Below are 19,363 nucleotides of genomic sequence, written 5' to 3' on the forward strand. Positions count from 1 at the left end.
GCAATCATACTGTCATGTTAACATTCACACACATGCGAGATGCTAAAGCATAAATACTTACATCGTACTCCGTGCCAAAACGGTAAACTAGTTAGCAAACATGCGTGTCCTAGTTCATGTTAAATTGCCTAATGCAACACATACAGGATGCAATTAGATAGGCTCGGCTAACCTAAGCATGGCATATGAAATGCGATCAACTATCACATATTCAATTTTTGAATTGAAGTACAAATGCAGTTAGCGTGATGTACCGAGCCTAATGCATGCAATATAAATGGATGCACACATGCATAGCATAAGGTATGCTAAATTAAACGTGCCCTAATCTACCATCATAAGCAGGTAAATAAAAGGGAAGAAAGAAGTGGGGTTGGAAGACATACACACCACCCACGCACACTTATTACAGATTTGCCCTCACTCGGAGGGACCAAATAAATATTACAAATTAATTAACTATGCAAGCTAATTAATGATTACAAATTAATTAATTTAATTAAAAAATTAAATTAAGCTAAGAAAACAGGTAAACCGCCTCGGGAAACGGGCCGCCATGCATAGGCTGCCTCTGTTTTCCTTCCTTCACTCCTCTGGAGGTTGTCAAAACCTCAGGACTGCATCCCTGGACACTGGGGAGTGTCACCGGCTGAGTGGAATTACCACCGGCAGTGGTGTGTGGCCATCGGCACAAAATGAAGCTGTCGGCAGGGTAATTGTTGCCGGTCGGCACCTTACACTGCCGGTCGGCAGAGTGTTCCTGTAGAATCTGCAAATGACAGCAACAGAGGGCAAGGCAAAGCATGGCAGCACAATTCAAGGCATATATGCACCAACCATGTCCCTTATCATGATAATGACTCAAAGGGGCATGTGCCTCGATTCTCGGACCACCAATCACGCATTTCCATGCATGATGGTCCAAAGAACCAAGTATGCAACTTTGATTTCAAATGAAATGCAAACCAAATCAAACCAAAGTCCTAATCCCTATCACCAAATCAAGGGGCAAGGAATGCATGCAAAATGCAATGCAACCTAAGCATACAAGCTAAGGATGCAACATGGCATGGCAACTAACTTATGCAAGCATACAAGCATACATATGGCAATGCAAATGGATGCAAAGATGGACTTAAACATGAATTAGGCAACTCTAAATAGGCCTAAAACAGTAGCCAAAATGCTATAATGAAGGACCAAATATACATGCACACATGCACCTAATTGAAGGCCAACACTTAAGCACAAATTGCACAACCCTCAAACACATTTGAAAGGGGGAATCATGGACTAATTAGCATGCAACATAAGCATTGAAATCATGCTAAAACATGGTGCCAAACCAAGTAATAAATCAAGCCAAGCATGCAACAAATGGCCCAAATGCTCAAAGCAAATCAATGGAGCATTGAACTACACTTAGCAAGACCAAACATGGCATGCATTAAGTAGCTAAAAACAGGTTTGTAGCATGTTAAAACAAGGCTAAAGGACTACTTAGATGGCATCTAAGTGACTCAAAAAACAAAGGCATGCATAATGGTCAAAACATGGAGCATTGCTACACAAGCTTCCAAAGCATTAAAGAGGCATGCAAGGCAATCAAACAAGCATGGAAATGGGACTGAAACAACATGTGGGGGGACCCCAAATCACCAAATCGATGCAAAGATGTCATGCTACACATGCACATACTCAAGGCCAACAAGCCCAAATACAAAGGAGCTATATCAAGCATGCCAAAATCAACCCAAACAACCTAGGACAGACCTAGAACAGGGCAAAACATGCACAAAATCTTCACAAGACTAAGCCTAAAACATGTTCCAACAAAGGCTAACAACCTAAGACATGTTAAGGCATAACAAGGCATTACAAGGCAACTATGCTAAGCATGCATGGAGTACCAAAACCAACTTAAAATCATGTTTTATTATGGATATATAAGCATGAAAAACAGCCTAAACATGCTCAACACACACTCAAGCATAATGCTCTCTCAAGAGGCCAAAACATGCCCTTTTCAAGGACAACAAGGAGATGGGGTGGCCCTCTCCTTCTTGGGACTTCAAGGCACCATCTTCACCACTGAAATCCCTCAATATTTCAGTGGTGAAGAGACCCCAACACCAAAATCCCGGAGCTAGCACAAAAGGGCACAAAATGAGGCCTTTCAAGGCCTAAGGGGGGTCAACCACCCTCAAACAACAAAACACTCTAAATAAACAATAAAGAGGGCCTAAAAATAGAACTTTTCTATGTTATACAATAAGCACAGAAACAGCTCTAAGACAGGTAGAAAATCAATGCAAAAATGGGGAATAAAGGTGTAAGTTTCTTACCCTTGATGATTTTCTTCACAAATGGTGGACCAGCTAGTTCTTCAAGCTCAAAACCACTCAAGAACACCAAGAACAACCCTTTAGAACCTCAGTAGCTAAAGGAAGGTGAAACACTATGTGTTTGTGTGCAATAGTAAGACACAAACACACTAAAACACACACAAGAGGGAAAAAGAGAGAGATAAGGTGTAACAAACCCTAACCCTAGATCTCAAACCCTAACAATGGCTGTCTAAGCTCTCAAAATATCTCAAAATGTCTCTCTTTAAGCCAAGAGACCTCTCTCTCTCTATATGGCACTTCTTGTCTTGTAAAGCTTACATGACAAGCTTCATAAGAGGGAGATCCCTCCATACACGTGTATGGAGGGGAGCAAAAGCAAGACAGCTGTCTTAAAATATCTGCAAAAGCAGATGCACAGTAATCGGCCGGCCAAAAATGCCATCTTGGCCAAAAAGAGTGCCGGCCGGCACTAAAAAGTGCTGACCAGCAACAAATAGTGCCGGCCGGCAATATACATTGCCGGTGGCAGCAAAAACCAGCCGGTGGCCTCTAGCCACTGCCGGTGATGGGTGGGGATGGTCTACAAGCCCTACCCTGCCTCTCCAAGGTAAAACACAAGTGTTTGGTGCAAAACCAGACACTAAACGGTCGAGTTCGGAGATCCTGAGACAAGGCGCGTAGCCGAGACCTCCGGGAACTCCAAACGAACACAAACATGGATGATCACCGAGTGTTCAAACGGTGACATCCAAGTCTTGAGGATGGTCAAACAGGAGCCCCCGCTACTGGGGCGGATTGTGATAGAGCTCAGCCAGCCAGAGGTGGCTTCCGGCTATAGCCGCGACATGCCAGCACCGACCCAGACCCTTGATCAGGCTGAGGCCAGAGGAAAAGACAAGGCAAAGGTAGACGCCGACCCTATTGAACAGCTGTTGTGGGCAGTCGAGGCTCTGAAAGTCAGAGGGATGAACAAGCAACAAACATCCGCGATTGTGATCAAAGCTGTGGATGATGCTTTCCCCGCTCCGATCAAAGGCAGTTCAAGCCGGGTAGAAAATCGGGATGGGCCCCGTCATGCCCAGACAATTCCTGTCGTTCCCAACCCTGCACCGGGAAAGGTTCAAAAAGCCAAGGCAGCGCCAGCCGACCCTTTCGCTAGCGCATCTGGCAAGAGTCCTCAAACTTCAAAGTACCTGCCCCGAGGGCGCAGGGTCTTTCATGACCTCCACATGCCTTTGTCTAGGGCATTGCTAATATTGGCGAAGAATGGGCATCTTAAGCCTTTGGAGCCTCGGCCACTCCCGAAGAATCTCCCTCCCACGCATGATGCTACCTTGTACTGCGCGTACCACCAACAGTCCGGTCACAGTACCGATTGATGTTCCCGCCTTCGTCATGAAGTGCAGGATTTGATCGATAACAAGGTTATCCTCCCACCCACCTCGGCCAAGTCCGTCACCACCCAACTGTTGGATTTCGAGGCCTCAGATACTGCAAGTATGTGAAGTGGACCGCCTGCGGGCGACATTTGGTATATTTTGGATGTAGCGTCTAGCACGCATTTTTTTGAGCATCGGTGAAACCGAGTTTTGTAAATCCTGGCTTGGATATCAAGTCAGTCTTTTGTTTGAGTCTGTCTCTTTGTCTTGAGTCAGTCTTTTTTTGCTTAAGGGTCTGTCTTGTTGTATCGAGTCAGTCCCCTTTTGTATATAATACTAGGTGATTCTGGGGTTGTTGTCCCGAACGCCATTTTGTTATTTTCTGTTTTTGTTTTGAGTCTGTTTCTGCCAAGGAGCCAGTTACACCAATCAAATCCGAATGAAACAGCTGTTGCTATCTCAACTTCATGCTTGCTTTCAGCATAAGGGCCAGAGAATTGGATTGGGCTGACAGTACATCTCGCCTGCTCTCCTGCATGCCAAACTCATTGCAGTAACCTAAGTTTTCCAAAAAACAAACCTTTTGAACACTGCGGTGATGAAAACGAAGAGGAAGGAATTCCTCGGGTTTTGCAAAATTTTGATAATTTTGAGAGAAAGAGAGGCGTGCTAAGCCTTTTAATGAGTGAAATCATGCTTGTCGGCGTGAGTACTGAGAAGGATCCTGGCCTGATCCAGATTGGTTCCACACTATCTTCGGCGCGAGCGATTTGTCACTTTCTTAAAAACTTTCAAAAGCAAATGTTTTGCGCGGCCCTGTGAAGACTTGTGTGGAATCCCTCTTGAGGTCGCGCAGCCTAGGATCGCTCTCAGCCTCAAGATTCAACCCATTTGTTTTCCGACTTTGAACCCGTTCAGAACGTTTAGAAAGTTCAACGGACAAACGCCGTGAAAGGCCCGTGTGGCCAGTTTTGAAGTAGCCTTCGATCAAGAAGCATCAAAGCCGAATCAGAAGGAGTAGATCTCGCCGGAAGAAGCTCGTGGAGTGACCAGGATGGATTCTCCTATAAATCATTGCAACAGCCGTTCTCCTAGACACGGAGAGGCTTCCAGTTCAGGAACCATTTGGCATGGACTTGCTACACTTTTACCCTTTGAGAGGCTCGCTGGGCCGAAAACCCGGAAGGGCGACCCAGGCAAAAGTTAGAGCAAGAGAAAAATACAGAAAAGCAAAAAATACAAAAAAGAAGAAAAGAAAAGAAAAAGACAAAAAAATGCAAAAAAAAAAGGAAAAAGAAATAGAAAATGAAAAGAAGCTCACAAGGTCGAAAACCCGCATTGGGCGCCTTGGCAAAAGTGAGAGCCAAACAAAGTGAAGGTTAAAATACCCGAGAGTACCTTAACCGGAACTACGTGAGGCTTGATTCCCATGTTTGGGATACGTAGGCAACTTCATCATGAAGTCCAACCCCCAACGCTTTCATAGCGTCTCAGTCCATGCAATGGTTTCGATTTCATCCCCAAAGTCCAGTGGCCAACACCCTTCAAGATGATTGTGTCCATATATTTGTTGTGACCGTCTTCGTCATCGCTGTGTCCGAGAGTTCGACCACCGCCAATGAAGACTGTCTGCGAATTGCTGCGGCACCACCCAAACAAGGGGCAACTTTCCATTGCCACGAGCCGCTGTGAGCCGCCATTCAAACCAGGGGCAACTTTCCGTTGCCTCCCACTCCCTTCAAACCAAGGGCAATTTTCCATTGCCTCCGATCCGAGGTTGCGCATCTCGAAGAGTAAGTTCTATGCTTGTTGAGCATCAGCTGTTTGAAAAATAGTTTTTGAAAATTTTTACTGAGGTTGACTATTTTCTCGAAAACTATTCCATTTTCCAAAACTGGACCATTGTCTTGGACCCAAAAAGGAAAATTTTCAGTGCTTACAGCCTGACTCGCATGCTTTTCAAATCAAAAAATCGAACAAGTACGTTAATCTGACTCTCATTTTGATCAAAATTGTTTTAGTAGAAAGCAAAAAACAAAGAATGGTTAAAATGATGAACTAGGGGCACAGTCGAGCCAGGCGTTCTGTCTTTCCCCCGTCATCGACGTACTTGCCAGAAGAGCGCTCTACCCGTCAGAAGAAATAGCCGTGAGCTAACGGTGTTGAGCATGAACCCACACCTTTCTATTTATCCATCAATCACCCCAGGGAGGGATGAAAAATGAGAGAATGAAGAATAGAGAGGTGTAAGTTGAGAGAAAAGTGAGGAAAAGGGTTTTGAGAAAAAAAAAATCCGAGCTCGACAGCCGAGTGATGTGAGAATCACAAATCAGACAGGGCGGGAAACACTGCCTAGAGAAACTGGCTCCTCGTGATCTGAGGTCCCCCGTCTTCAGTAACGCGTCTGTGTGTCGTGTCTTTTGTTTTGTATATCTCAACCTTTGTTTTAGGTCTTTTCCGAGCGTGTCTTGTTATGTTAGGTCGTGTACCTTTATATTTGAGTCCTCCCTGCTGTGTTCAGTTGTAGGCTCGATATCCCGGTTTGAAAAACCCTCATTCGATTTCAAAAATCATTTATGCTCAGAATGCTGTGCCATTCTCTACATTTGAACATGTTTCGACTCCAACCGGTTCCATCTTTGAGGTCCGTCCTGTTAGATTGGGCCGTTTGTTCAGAATTTGCCGTGTGCAGAATGAAACGAATGCTGTGTTATGGGCTGTATGCAGATTAATCCCCAACAGAGTAAGGGCCGTGTATCCGGAATCAGGCAGTGGGTTGCTTGGGTTATTTTGCTGTTGGCTGTTTAAGTTATCTGGTTATTACAGTGCGAGTGTTCAATTTTCAGATAACCAATCAATTTCATTTACATTGAGGTGTAACATGATGAGATGCGATGCAATGCATGAAATGTGTAAATGTAAACACTTTTTCAGATAAAAAGTCCGTTTCATTTCATTATCTTTTCAAATGTACAAGTTTTGGAAACAAAAATCTGCCTGCGGCAGTACAAGGTAATCTAACTACCAAAGACAAGAGGAAAAGTACAAAAAGAAGAAGATAGCAAAATCTGCATCCATGTCGAGCACTCCGGGGGGCCGTCAGTCCGTCCTAGTCCTCTTCCTGGACGAGGGTCCAGGAGCATCATCAGCATCGTCGTCAGAGCCCGAGCTAGAACCGCCTCCGGTCTCCTCCTCTGATGACTCTGACTCCGCCTCTGCCTCCGCCTCTGACTCCTCGTCATCATCATCGTCCGGGACTGGAGCTCGCGAGCTACTCCCGACGTGAGTACGCCCTCCCCTAGTACGGGGAAATATCTGGCCCTCCTCATCTCTCCCCCGGGCAGGGACAGAAGGCCCAGCTGGAGCACCTCCTGCCATGGGAATCTGGAAAGGAGGCTGAAAAAGTACACAAAAGGGAAATGCATCAGTATACTGTAGACAGTTTATCAGTGCAGAATACAGTGTATGAGTACAGTGTGAGAATGTCGTGAGCAGTCTATCAGTGCAGAATGCAGTGTGTGAGTACAGTGTATGAGTGCCGTGGGCAGTTTAACAGTGCAGAATGCAGTGTATGCAGTGTTCAGATACTGTGAGATCAGTGTATCAGGTGTCATGTCGTGCATCAGATTATGTGAATCAGTGTATGAATGGTTTGAGGCCAGTGTCAGAAGGACATACCGGTATGCTGTAGAGGGCTAGGAGATCAAATGTCCGCTGGAGCATCCCCATCATCGAGGCATTCATCGCCAACGACTGACGGGTGTACCCAGGAGAAGCCTGCAAAAGTATCAGATGTATCAATATTCTGTGGAATATCAAATAAACTGAAATGAAATGACTATACAAAAATGCAGTAATACATACCGGAGGTAAGTCGGGGACATCGATGAACTCGTGACCAGCCGGTGGAGAGGCGAAGGGGATCTGATAGGTCGACCCACCCTGCCCCTAGAAAGTCAGTACAGCGGGCAGGGCAGGCCAGCCAGTCCCCCGTCCTCCCTGAGCTCCGCCCCTGCCACGGACCCGGGCCCTCCTCGCAGCCCCTACTCTAACTCCCGCTCCGGCCCCAGCTGCCGATGCCACAGGCCTGGCCCCCTCTGCTGGACGGCCGCTCAGAGGTCGCATCAGGTACGTCCGCACGTACTCCTGATAGTCGCCGGTACCTCTGAAGCCGGCCTCCTCCCAGCCGATGGTGTAGTCGTCCATCTGCTCGCTGGTGAGCCCCTCGGTCTCCCTCATATCTGCGGGGGGGTGAACTGGGACTATCTGCTCAGGTAACCCCAGGGTCTGGCGTAGGAAACGCTCCCCCAGGTACCAAGCCTGACAGACCGGGCCCTCAAGCAAGATCCGGAAACGCGAGGTCTCCTCCACACCAATGAACCGATCCCGCATCGCCGCCGGCAAGGGAGCCCACGGCCGCCATGTGATCTGAAAGTGACAGACAGTTTGTTATCTACTGTTTTGGAAATATACAGTGGAAAAGCGAAGCTTAAATGAACTGTAAGTAAAACATACCTCGGCAGGGGTAATGGTATCGAAGTATCGGCGGAAGAAGCCGAATGTCTCCCGTGGTCGCCGGGTGCATCTCCCGTCGAAACGACTCGAGAAGGGGACGGCCAGAGGAGTCTCCGCAACTGGCACAGGAGCGAGCTTAGGAAAGTAGGCGTAAACCCACAACTGCAAGATAAATATCAGTGCATTTATCAGTTGAAGCAGAATGCAGAATAAAGCAGAAATGGCAGAGCTGTGTGTTGTGCAGTGTATTGTGTGCAGTGTACAGTGTGAGCAGTGTACAGTCAGTGTAAAGCAGAATGTATGTGTGTGCCATGTGTACAGCATACAGCAATTATAAAGCAGACTACAGTGTGTGCAGTGTACAGAATACAGAAAGTATAGGGCAGAAATGAAAAAGTGGAGAAGAAGTGTACCTCCCAAGCCCGCCAGTAACCTCCAAGCAGCTGGCCGCTACCGCGAGAAGCCGAGCTCATGTATCCATAAAGGGTGGCCAGAGCGGTGCCACCCTAATCATAGTGCAGAATGTCCCGGACGTCCACCAGTGCGCTGAGAAGACAGAGAGGCACGGTGTTCGCCCGATCGGCGAAGATGGTAGTCCCGAACAGGAACATGAGGAAGCCGCGAGCATACCTCTCCACGTCCTCTGGGGTCATCTCTGCCTCCTCCTCCAACACGGGCTGGACCCGAAACTGTACCTCAAACCAGGAGTATCGAACGAAACCTGGGCGAGCTAGGGGTGGCGCCTCCCCCAGTAGATGGACCTAAGCGGCGGTCCACTCATCCATGTCGATGTCAAATGGGATCGGATTCCCCCCTACCCCGATGCCAGTGAGCATCGAGAAATCATAAGGGGTCATCGTCATGTCCCCTGCAGTGGAAAAATGAAAAGAATCGGTGGTGTCACACCATCTCTCAGCCAAAGCGGCAAGGAGAGGCGTGCATGTGGAGAGCCTGGAGAGTCCTCGGCAGAAGGCGCCGAAACCCGCTCGATCCACGATGCGCCGGACTGCATCAGGGAGCTCACCGTACCACTCCCGAGCACCAGTATTCCCATACCCACGGATGGTATGGGAACCCTCCTGCAAACAGAAAGTAACAATTGCAAGACAACATTCAAAATGCAGTTTTGAAAAAGCAGATAAAGCATGTGTGCAAGTTTGACAGATTCAGGCAAATACCGGGTGCCGGTGTGCTTGCAGTGAAATACGTGTGCTGTGTCAGCGTGTTTGGGTGTTTCAGAACAGATAGAGCATTGTGTGCAAATCTAACAGATTCAGACGAATACTGGGTGCCAGTGTGTATGCAGTGAACTACAGTGAGTGCAGTGTGTTTGAGTAATTCAGGGCTAGTGCAGTGTGTGTGCATGTGTCAGTCTCAAGCAGATATCAGTTGTATGTATGTTTACAGTCAACTATAGTCTACAGCATATCAGTTTTCAGCAGTTAAAGAATACAACTAGCTATGACAGTTTTTGTATCCTACATTGCGAAAAGTAAAGCAGAAGACAAAGAATTACCTCGGAAGTGCCGAATGAAAGGTGGGAGGTAGGCTCACGCAGTAGTAGCTCAGGCACCACGTGCCTCTCGAAGCTCCGGAACTGACGCAGGCCGTCGGGGGGCAGAACATGGATCGCTGGTCGGTAGGTCGCCGGGTCGAACGGGCGCTCGCTCAGTGGTAGGAGCTCGACCTTGGGATCCATCTCGTGGTCCGGGGGAGTCCCGCTACGTGGAACATCGTCCGCCATATCGAAAATGATGAGAAAATGGCCGGAGGAAGGAAAATTGGGCCGGAATACGAAGAGTCAACCGAAAAGTCGACTCCCGAGAGGGTCGGAAATGCCCGGGAAGGCCGGAATGTGAAAAGGCAGAGGAATGAAGAGGAAAACAAGGGAAACAAACCCCAAAAAGGCGGGAACGCCAAACGAGGCACCGAAACAAAAATGTGATCGGTGGAAAATGTCCGAAACGCGAAAAAAATCGCGAATCCGACGACGAAACGGGCGTAGAACGCGAAGAAACGGAGAAACGGGGAAGGAAAAACGCTCTAGAGAGAGAGTGTGAAGGTTTTCGGTGGTGGAGAAGTGAGGAATAGGGTTTTGAAACCCTATTTTAAAACACCCGAAGTGAAAAGTCGAATCTGCCCCGACTCAGCAACTGTTTGCCAGTCGGCAATGTTTTGTGCCGGCCGGCACTTTTTTGTGCCGATGGAATTATTCCTCAGCCGGTGGACAGCCGGTGGCCTCCCCTCCCGGCCGGTGATGTTCCCACAGCCTTGTTTAGGCCATGTGAGGAGTTTTTGGTCTTCATAGCTCAAGAAAGTGCAAGAAAGTGCATTCCCGACGCTCAACCGGCCTTCGTTCTGACTTCGGACTGCATCTGCCGTGCGTAGCACTTGAACCCATGCAAGTGTAGACACCCCATTTTTGACCGCCCTTAAGACTTGGGCACTACTGATGGTTTGCTCGGTGTTGAGAGATGTGCAGGGCAAAGAATCAATTTCTTCGGCAAGAAGAGAGGCAAATCTTTCAAAACACTTTGTTTAGGGTTTTGGAGTTGAAGAAAAGAGGAAAGGAGAGGAGAAAACTGGTCTGGGAAAAGTTCGGCATGAATCCGGGTAGAAGCAAGTCGAGCAGCCCTCGCTGAATCGGGCTTATCTATCTGTACACTTGGAGTTTAGCTATGGGGCCACCACCGTCGGAAAGCTTACTTCCGGGGCTTCATTTTTCACTCAAGAATCTCCTAGAGCCAAGTCCGGGTGGGGGAGATATGATCAGTTGAAGTCGGGCATCATCCCGGTTGGATCGAATCTGCGCGGCTTCACGGAAAAGGGCATAACTTTTTGCACAGAAGGAATTTTAATGCAAGGTTTGCGCCATTGGAAAGCTAACTTCTGGGGCTTCAATCTGGACATCCACCGGCACTTTTTTGACCTCACCGGCCACCCACCGGTACTCTGTTTGTGCCGGCCGGCAATTTATTGTGCCGACCGGCCATTTATTGTGCCGACCGGCACTTTATTGTGCTGACCGGCAATTTTTGCTAGCCGACGACCTTCCGGAGCATTCTGCAGATTGAGTGGATTCCAGCTGTGCCAGCTGGAATGCACAGAATTGATCCCCCACGTGCATGTGTGCTTGTTTTGCACCCTTTGCACACCTTTGGCCCCTTTTCTTGCACCCTTTGCTCAAGGCTTCTTGAGGAAGCCTTGACCCCTTTTATTGGCTTCCTCAAGAAGCCTACCAGCTGTCCAAGCTTCTCCAATAAGCCTTGAACCCCTTTGACCCTTTGAAGCTTGTCTTAGAAGCTTAGCATTGCTTATATAAGCACCTCTCCTCCTCCTTTGTTTAGGTTAGAGATTTTTGGAACAAAAAACCAGAGATATATAGATATATCTGATATACATACATACAACCCTTGATCTCTCACCATATCTCCCTCATTCAACCATCAAACACCCTTGTTCTTGGGCCATTTCTTCATCAACTCATAGCACAAGGCATCCAACGCCTATTCCAGCAGCTTGAGGCTGTCCTCCAGAGGTTAAAAGCTCCTAAACTTGGTCCAAGAGGTGCTGGTTTGCTAGTCTTCAAGGGTGAGTCCTCATCTTCCCTTTTCTAGCTTTTTCTTGCTTCATATCTAAGCCATAGTTGCTTGTACTTTTGGGCTCCGACCTAAACTTCAAATCATCATATTTTGAGGTCCTCTTCATGTTTGATTGAGGACCTCTTGCTGTTTGAAGACAATAGCTTGCACTTGCCTCTTTACACCTTTGTATGCCATCATTTTTGCATAGTATCTTTGGCCCATGTGTGATCTGTTTTAGAGCCTGATGTAAACTGAAAATAGGCTTATTTTGAGCCCTTCTTCAACATTGAAGAAGGGCTCAACACTGTTTGGAAGTCCATGTTGTACTCCCCTTTATATCCTCTTTTTGGTCCCATTTTTGTATGTCTTGGCAGCCCCTGATGTTGCTGTTTTTGGACCTTGGTCCGAACTAAAAGTGGCTTTATTTTGACCTTCTTAACATGTTTTATTAAGGGTCTTCGCTTGTTTGGTGAATGCTTTGTATACCTCATGTTATAGCCACTTTTTGAGCCTCATTTTGCATTGTATTTCTAGCATGTTTGTATACTGATTTCGGGGCTGCCATGAACTGTAAATGTGCATATTTTGGGCCCCTCTTCAATGTTGTTGAAGGGCCCTAACATGTTTGGGGACAGCATCTGTGAGTTGCTTCATAATCGCATGTTTAGGGCCGTTTTTGTATGCCATTTTAGCCCCATCTTTGCTTGCTGATTGGCCATGTCATAAACTGTAAAAATGCTTGTCTCAGAGCTGTCTTGCTTCTGTCTTCATGCTCCATGTCCATATTATGCATGCTTTGTATAGCTGTAAGCCATTTCGGGTGCCTAATTTCGCATTTCGGGAGGAATTCCATGCATCGGGCGTACTTTCGCCTCATTTCGGGGCTGTTTTGCCCCTCATTTTGCTGCTGAAATCCCATTGGCATGTTTGCATATCATTTCCATGCCATTGCATTGCGTATGCCATTGCCTCGGTTTGCGTGCCCGTGTGCACGCATTTCGAGGCACTCCATTTTCATTCATCGGCCTCTTATGTGAGTGTGGCTGAGGCTCTCTCATGTTAGTATAAGTCCATGTTGCATTCTATATGCCATTTTAGCCATTGCATTGCATATGCCATTGCCTCGGTTTGCGTGCCCGTGCGCACGCATTTCGAGGCACTTCATCTTCTTCCATTGGCCACTGTTTTGGGCCTAACTAGAGCTGCCTAATTCATGTTTAAGACCATCCCTTGCTTATTTGCATGCTCACCTTGCATGTTTGCTTGTATCGGCATGTTGCATCCTTAGCTCGTATGCCTAGGTTGCATTGCATTGGCATGCATGCCTTGCCTCTTGATCATGTGATAGAGGTTGGGCTTTAGTTTGTTTGATTGGTTTGCATTTCATTTGACATGAAAGTTGCATACTTGATTCCTTGGGCCATCATGCATGGAAATGCGCGATTGGTGGTCCGAGAACCGAGGCACATGTCCCTTTGAGTCATTACAATGATAAGAGACATGTTTGGTGCATACATGCCTTGAAATATGCTGCCATGCCTTGTTTCGCCCTCTGTTGCTGTGAGTTGCAGGTTCTGCAGGAATACTCTGCCGACCGGCAGTGTAATGTGCCGACCGGCACTATTTTCTCTGCCGACAGCTTCAACTTTGTGCCGATGGCCATACAACACTGCCGGTGGAAGTTTCATTCAGCCGGTGATGATCCCCTCTGTCCAAGGATGTAGTCCTGAGGTTTTGACAGCCTCCAGAGGAGGAAAGGGAGGAAAACAGAGGCAGCTTGCGCATGGTGGCACGTTTCCCGAGACGTTTTCCTGCTTTAATTAATTTGTTTAATTTGTTAATTAAATTAGTTAATTTGTAATATTAATTAGCTTGCGTAGTTAATTAGTTTGTAATATTTATTCGGTCCCTCCGAGCAAGGGCAAATCTTTAATAAGTGTGTGTGGGTGGTGTGTATGTCTTCCAACCTCACGTCTTTCTTCCCTTTTATTTACCTGCTTATGATGGTAGATTAGGGCACGTTTAATTTAGCATACCTTATGCTATGCATGTGTGCATCCATGCATTTGTATTACATGCATTAGGCTCGGTACATCACGCTAACTGCATCAGTACTTCAATTCAAAAATTGAATATGTGTTAATCGTGCATTTTCACATGACATGCCTAGGATTAGCCGAGCCTATCTTAGCGACATTTTGTATGCGATGCATTAGGCACTTAACATGGACTTGGATCATGCATGTTTGCTAACAAGTTCTTTGTTTTGGCATGGAGTACTATGTAAGTATTTCCGCTTTAGCATATCACATGAGTGTGAATGTTACCATGACAGCATGCTTAACATGTGGCTAAATGCTTATGTGCTAAACTGCTTGAATGCCTGTGGATGGAGGTCGAATTGCTTAAATTGGGATAACACATTAAAACTGTGAATTTTAAAGCCCACTAGATAGTGGCAAAACCATCTTTTCCAAAAGCCCACTTGAGGGTGGCAAAACCTGCATTTTAGCCTACTTGCGAGTAGCAAACCATTTTCAAAACAAACATGAAATGTTTTGTTCCAATTTGGGTGATTTGGTCTATACTTGTTTGCTGTGCGCATAACATAGTAATTCTAGACTAATAAATGGAATAAGAACACATAAAGTTTTCAAAAACGGATATCACAGTTAGTAGAGGCCGGTTTTCGGACCGGGCGAAAGGGGGTGCTCATAGCTGACCTTCCCCGATCGTACCCAAGCTCCCGAGCCGAGACAACTCCGGTGATGACGGACATGTGGCCTTCGGCACCGAGTCAGGGTTTCCTAAATTTCCCATTTTAAAAAATATTTAGGTGGCGACTCTGTATCTGGCAAAGCAGTCCATGTTTGGCACTACTTTTTCAAAAAAATCTGTTTCTCAAAACGATTTGCCAGATTTGGACTCTTTGGTTCAGATTTAGAACCGTGACACAAATCGAGTCCGAACTGTAGCATTGAGGCTCCGCGGGCGCTGCTACAGTTTCTGGCGACTCTGCTGGGGAGTTTAGAGAGCTTGACTCGAACTTGTGATATCCTGTTTTGATTTCGCTTATGTGTTTCTTTGCATTGCATGTGCATTGGTGCGCCTAGGAACACAGTGTTTGCCATCTGCCATTCCTGAACGGTTTGCCGGAGGCTTGTCTTGTCAAGACATGTCCATAAGGCTGACCGGCTATGGGCTCTGACAGTATGGGAACACAAACCCCGGTTTACCGGGGCACCCTTTTTTGACCATTCGACCTAGTGCATATTCGGAATCCATAGTGACCATTCCAAACTAGGACAGGTTGCTTACCCAATAGGTTGTTTGAAACTGCTGTGTGCATAGTGAAACCCTAGTTCCTGACAAAATAGGACAGGGAAACCCTACCCCAACATAGGGGTGTTTTGGCTCTCTCTTACTTGCTATGTGCTTTTAGAGTGTATCTCTACAGGAATGCATATACCAGTTTACAAGTCTGGGTATCAGGCCTGTGGGCATCAGCATCAGTATTTGGGGAATCAGTTTTACCTGAGGGTATCAGTTTACAGGCAGATATTTAGGAAACAGTGATCAGTATTGGGTACATTCATCCTAGTATGCTCAAATCTGTTCCAGTGAAATTAGGCTGAGATGCTCTCTGTTTTCCCTTTTGCAAGGTAGTCCTGGAACCATAGCTTCAGAAGGCTCCGATATCTCCCGAGGTTCATCGGACTTGTGCTGATAGACTTTGTCAGGTCAGAGACTCAGTTCAAGGGTAATCAGGGCCAGAGCAGGCTAGTCAGGCACAGATCATCAGTTCAACAGTCTTCAGATCAACAGTCATTATCCATCTCGCCTGTGTGCAGTCGGGTTGAGATATCTGCTTTTGCCACAGAGACAGATATACCGGTTGCTCAGTTAGATTAGAACAGTATGTCGAGTCTGGAAGAGATGGTGCGCCAACTCCAGGATAGTATGAAATCCATGCAGCAAGACACTGTCCGTCAAGCAGAATTCGCCAAGCAACAGGCTGTGGTCATAGCCCAACAGGCAGAGACAATTGCCAGATTGGAGCAGCAAACTGGAGTATCTACTTCGCACCAGGCTCCTCCCCCACCAAGAGTTCCCACACTCGGGGAAGCAACCCATGTCCAGGATAATACGGACATTCCAGTCGGGCCAGCTCCACCCCCGATTCTGCCTCAACTCTCCAAGGCACCCACTCCTATCAACCAAACAGATTCTCCCTTCGAGCCCGAGGTGGAGCCCGTGGCATTAAAAATGCACAAGCTTGAAAAGCTGTTCAAAAAATCTCAAGGTGCGAAGTCCATTCCGGACATTGGAGACGGATACATCGACGCAGCTGTGACGCTGCCAGATCGGTTTAAGATGCCACAAATCGATCGTTTTGACGGATCTGAGGATCCCATGGTACACCTGCGACTATTTTCAGACGTCCTAAGACCAATGGGCCTCACTAGATTGCAGAAGCTGTCTTTGTTTGGCCGGACCCTGTCGGGTGTAGCGGCCGCATGGTATGCCAAATTGGAGGATGACGTCAAGAGAAGTTGGGATGAGATGGCTGAGGCCTTCGTCGCACAATATTCATACAATACCCAAATCGAGATTACGACCCGTGATCTTGAGACGACGAGGCAGGAGCCTAAGGAGAGCTTCTCAGAATTCGTGGCCCGCTGGAGGGCCAAGGCCTCAATGATGACCATTAGGCCAACAGATAAGGATCAAATACGGATGATTGTGCGCAATCTCCAGCCTAAGCTAATGCAGAGAATGATTGTAATCCCCTTTCCCACTTTCTCAGATTTACACGATATGGGGGTACAAATCGAAGATGCAATGAGGCAAGGTCTGTTTGACCAGGATAAGGAGCAGCCCAGGAGGGCATTTTCCCGCAGTTCGAATGTGACCACCAGCGGTGACGCAGCTGCAAGATCATCTGAAGTGGGCATGGTCACCACCACCACACCAAGAGCAGCCACCCCCTTTGTTGGTGCATCCACTTCAAACCCCCGGACTTCAGACTATCTGCCCCGAGGCAAGAGGGTTTTCACCCCACTCTATATGTCTTTGTCTAAAGCCCTGGGGGTCCTACTCAGGAAAGGGCATCTGAAACCGTTAAAGCAACGGCCTTTACCCGATCCTCTCCCTCCAAAACATGACCCGACTAAGTACTGTGCTTTCCATCAACAAACCGGTCATGACACCGACAGTTGCGTCCGTCTCCACCACGAGATACAAAATTTGATTGACAACGGGGTCATCCCCGCACCAGGTCCTGCGAAGTCTATCGACACTTGATCAGTGAACTTGTGGAGGGATAATGTGATGTGATCAGAGGTTGGACCACCTGCGGGCGGCACTCAGTTTACTCCAGATGTGGTGTATGGCACGCACTGTTTTGAGCATTTGTGAATGTTAGTTTTGTACTTTCTGACTTGGGTATTGGGTCAGTCTTGTTGTTTTGTATTGGGTCAGTCTTTTCATGCTGAGTCAGTCGGGTCTGTCTTGTTGTGTCGAGTCAGTCCTATTTTGTTAGAGTCGGGTGATTCCAGGGGTGTTACTTCAGATATCACTATTTTGCTTTGTGTTTGTCCTTTTGAGTCTGTTTCTGCCAGGGAGCCAGTTGTGCCAACAGATTTGAATGAACAGCAGTGATTTTCACACTCTTATGTTTGCTTCTGCCGTGTGCCAGTTGTGCCAGAAGTATTGAATGGAATGACAATGCTCTTCGCCTGCCTTTTCTGTGCCTTGAAATCATTGTATCGACCTAAGTTTTTTTTAAAACTTTTTTTTGAACACTGCGGTGAAAACGAAGAGGAAGGAATTCCTCGGGATTTGCAAAATTTTGATCATTTGAGAGAAAGAGAGGCATGCTAAGCCCTTAATGATTGAAATCATGTCTGTTAATGTGAGTACTGAGAAGGATCCTGGCTTGATCCAGATTGGTCCCACACTGTCTTCAGCACGAGCGACTAGTCGCTTTCTTAAAAGATTTCAAAAAATATTTGCGCAGTCCTGCGAAGGCTTGTGTGGGATCACTCTTGAGATTGTGCAGCTTAGGATCGCTCTCAGCCTCGAGATTCGACCCCTCACTTTCAAACCTTGAACCTGAGTTCAGAACGTTCAACGGTCAACCACAACGTGAGGCCTGTGTGGCCAGATTTGAAGCAGCCCTCGGACAAGAGGCAAGAAAGTCAGATCAAGAAGATCAGATCAAAGGAAGCTTGTAAAGCTAGATCAGAAGCCCCCCCCCCCCCCCCTCAAACTAGGGGCAAAAATGTCAGATGTGCTCGAAGAGCCGAAGATGGATCCTTCAGTAAATCAATACAACAGCCACTCTCCTGGATACGGATGGCTTCAAAACCCTAAAACCATTTGGCATGGATTTGTTACACTTTTACCCTTTGAGAGGCTCGCTGGGCCGAAAACCCGGAAGGGCGACCCAGGCAAAAGTTAGAGCAAGAGAAAAATACAAAAAAAAAAAAAAATGCAAAGAAAAGAACAAAAAAAAGAAAATCAAAAAAGGAAATGAAATGAAAAGAAATGAAATGAAAAGAATTGAAAAGAAAAGAAAAACAAAGCTCGCAAGGTCGAAAACCCGCAACGGGCGCCTTGGCAAAAGTTAGAGCCTAAAAAGGAGAGGTTAAATACCCGAGTGTACCTTAACCCGGAACTACGTAAGGCTTGATTCCCATGTTTGGGATACGTAGGCAACTTCATTCTGAAGTCCAGCCACAAACACCTCTAAAATCAATTGTGTCCATGTAATGGTTTTGATCATCTTTGCCTTCTCTGTATCTGAGAGTTTGGTTGTGACCTTCACTGTGAAGACTGACTACAATGTGCTGCGGTGCCATTCAAACAAGGGGCAACTTTCCTTTGCCATTCAATGCGCTACGGTGCCATTCAAACAAGGGGCAACTTTCCGTTGCCATTCAACGCGCTGCGGTGCCGTGCAAACAAGGGGCAACGTTCCGTTGCCATGCAGCTCTCTTCGAGCAAGGGGGCAATTTTCCTCCAAATCCGAGGTTGTGCGTCTCAAGAGTGGGTTCCGTGCTTGTTAAGCATTGGCCGTTTACAAAAATAGTTTTTGAGAATTTTTACTGAGGTTGACTGATCCCTCGAAAATTATTCCATCTTTTCCAAAACTGGACCATTTCTTGGACCCAAAAAGGGAAAATTTTCAGTGCTCATAGCCTGACTTGCATGATTTTCAAATCAAAAATCGAACAAGTATGTTAATCTAACTCTCATATTGGTCAAAATTGTTTTAGTAGAAAACCGAAACAAAAAATGGTCAAAATGATGAACTAGGGGCACAGTTGAGTCAGGCTTCCTGTCTTTTCCCCATTTTCAACATACTTGGCAAGAAGGGCACTCTACCTGCCGGAAAAGGGCACCCCTGAAGCTATCAACAAAGGGCTGAAAGCTCTCTCATCCTCCAAGCAACGAGGAATCAAGCCAAGTGCGAAGCACGGACGGGAACGGATCAAGATATTTCACTCCCTCATCTGGACAGATCTGATCACGT

This window comes from Camellia sinensis, chromosome 5, assembly GCF_055761805.1.
Source record: "Camellia sinensis isolate YWXY chromosome 5, ASM5576180v1, whole genome shotgun sequence".
Lineage (NCBI taxonomy): Eukaryota > Viridiplantae > Streptophyta > Magnoliopsida > Ericales > Theaceae > Camellia > Camellia sinensis.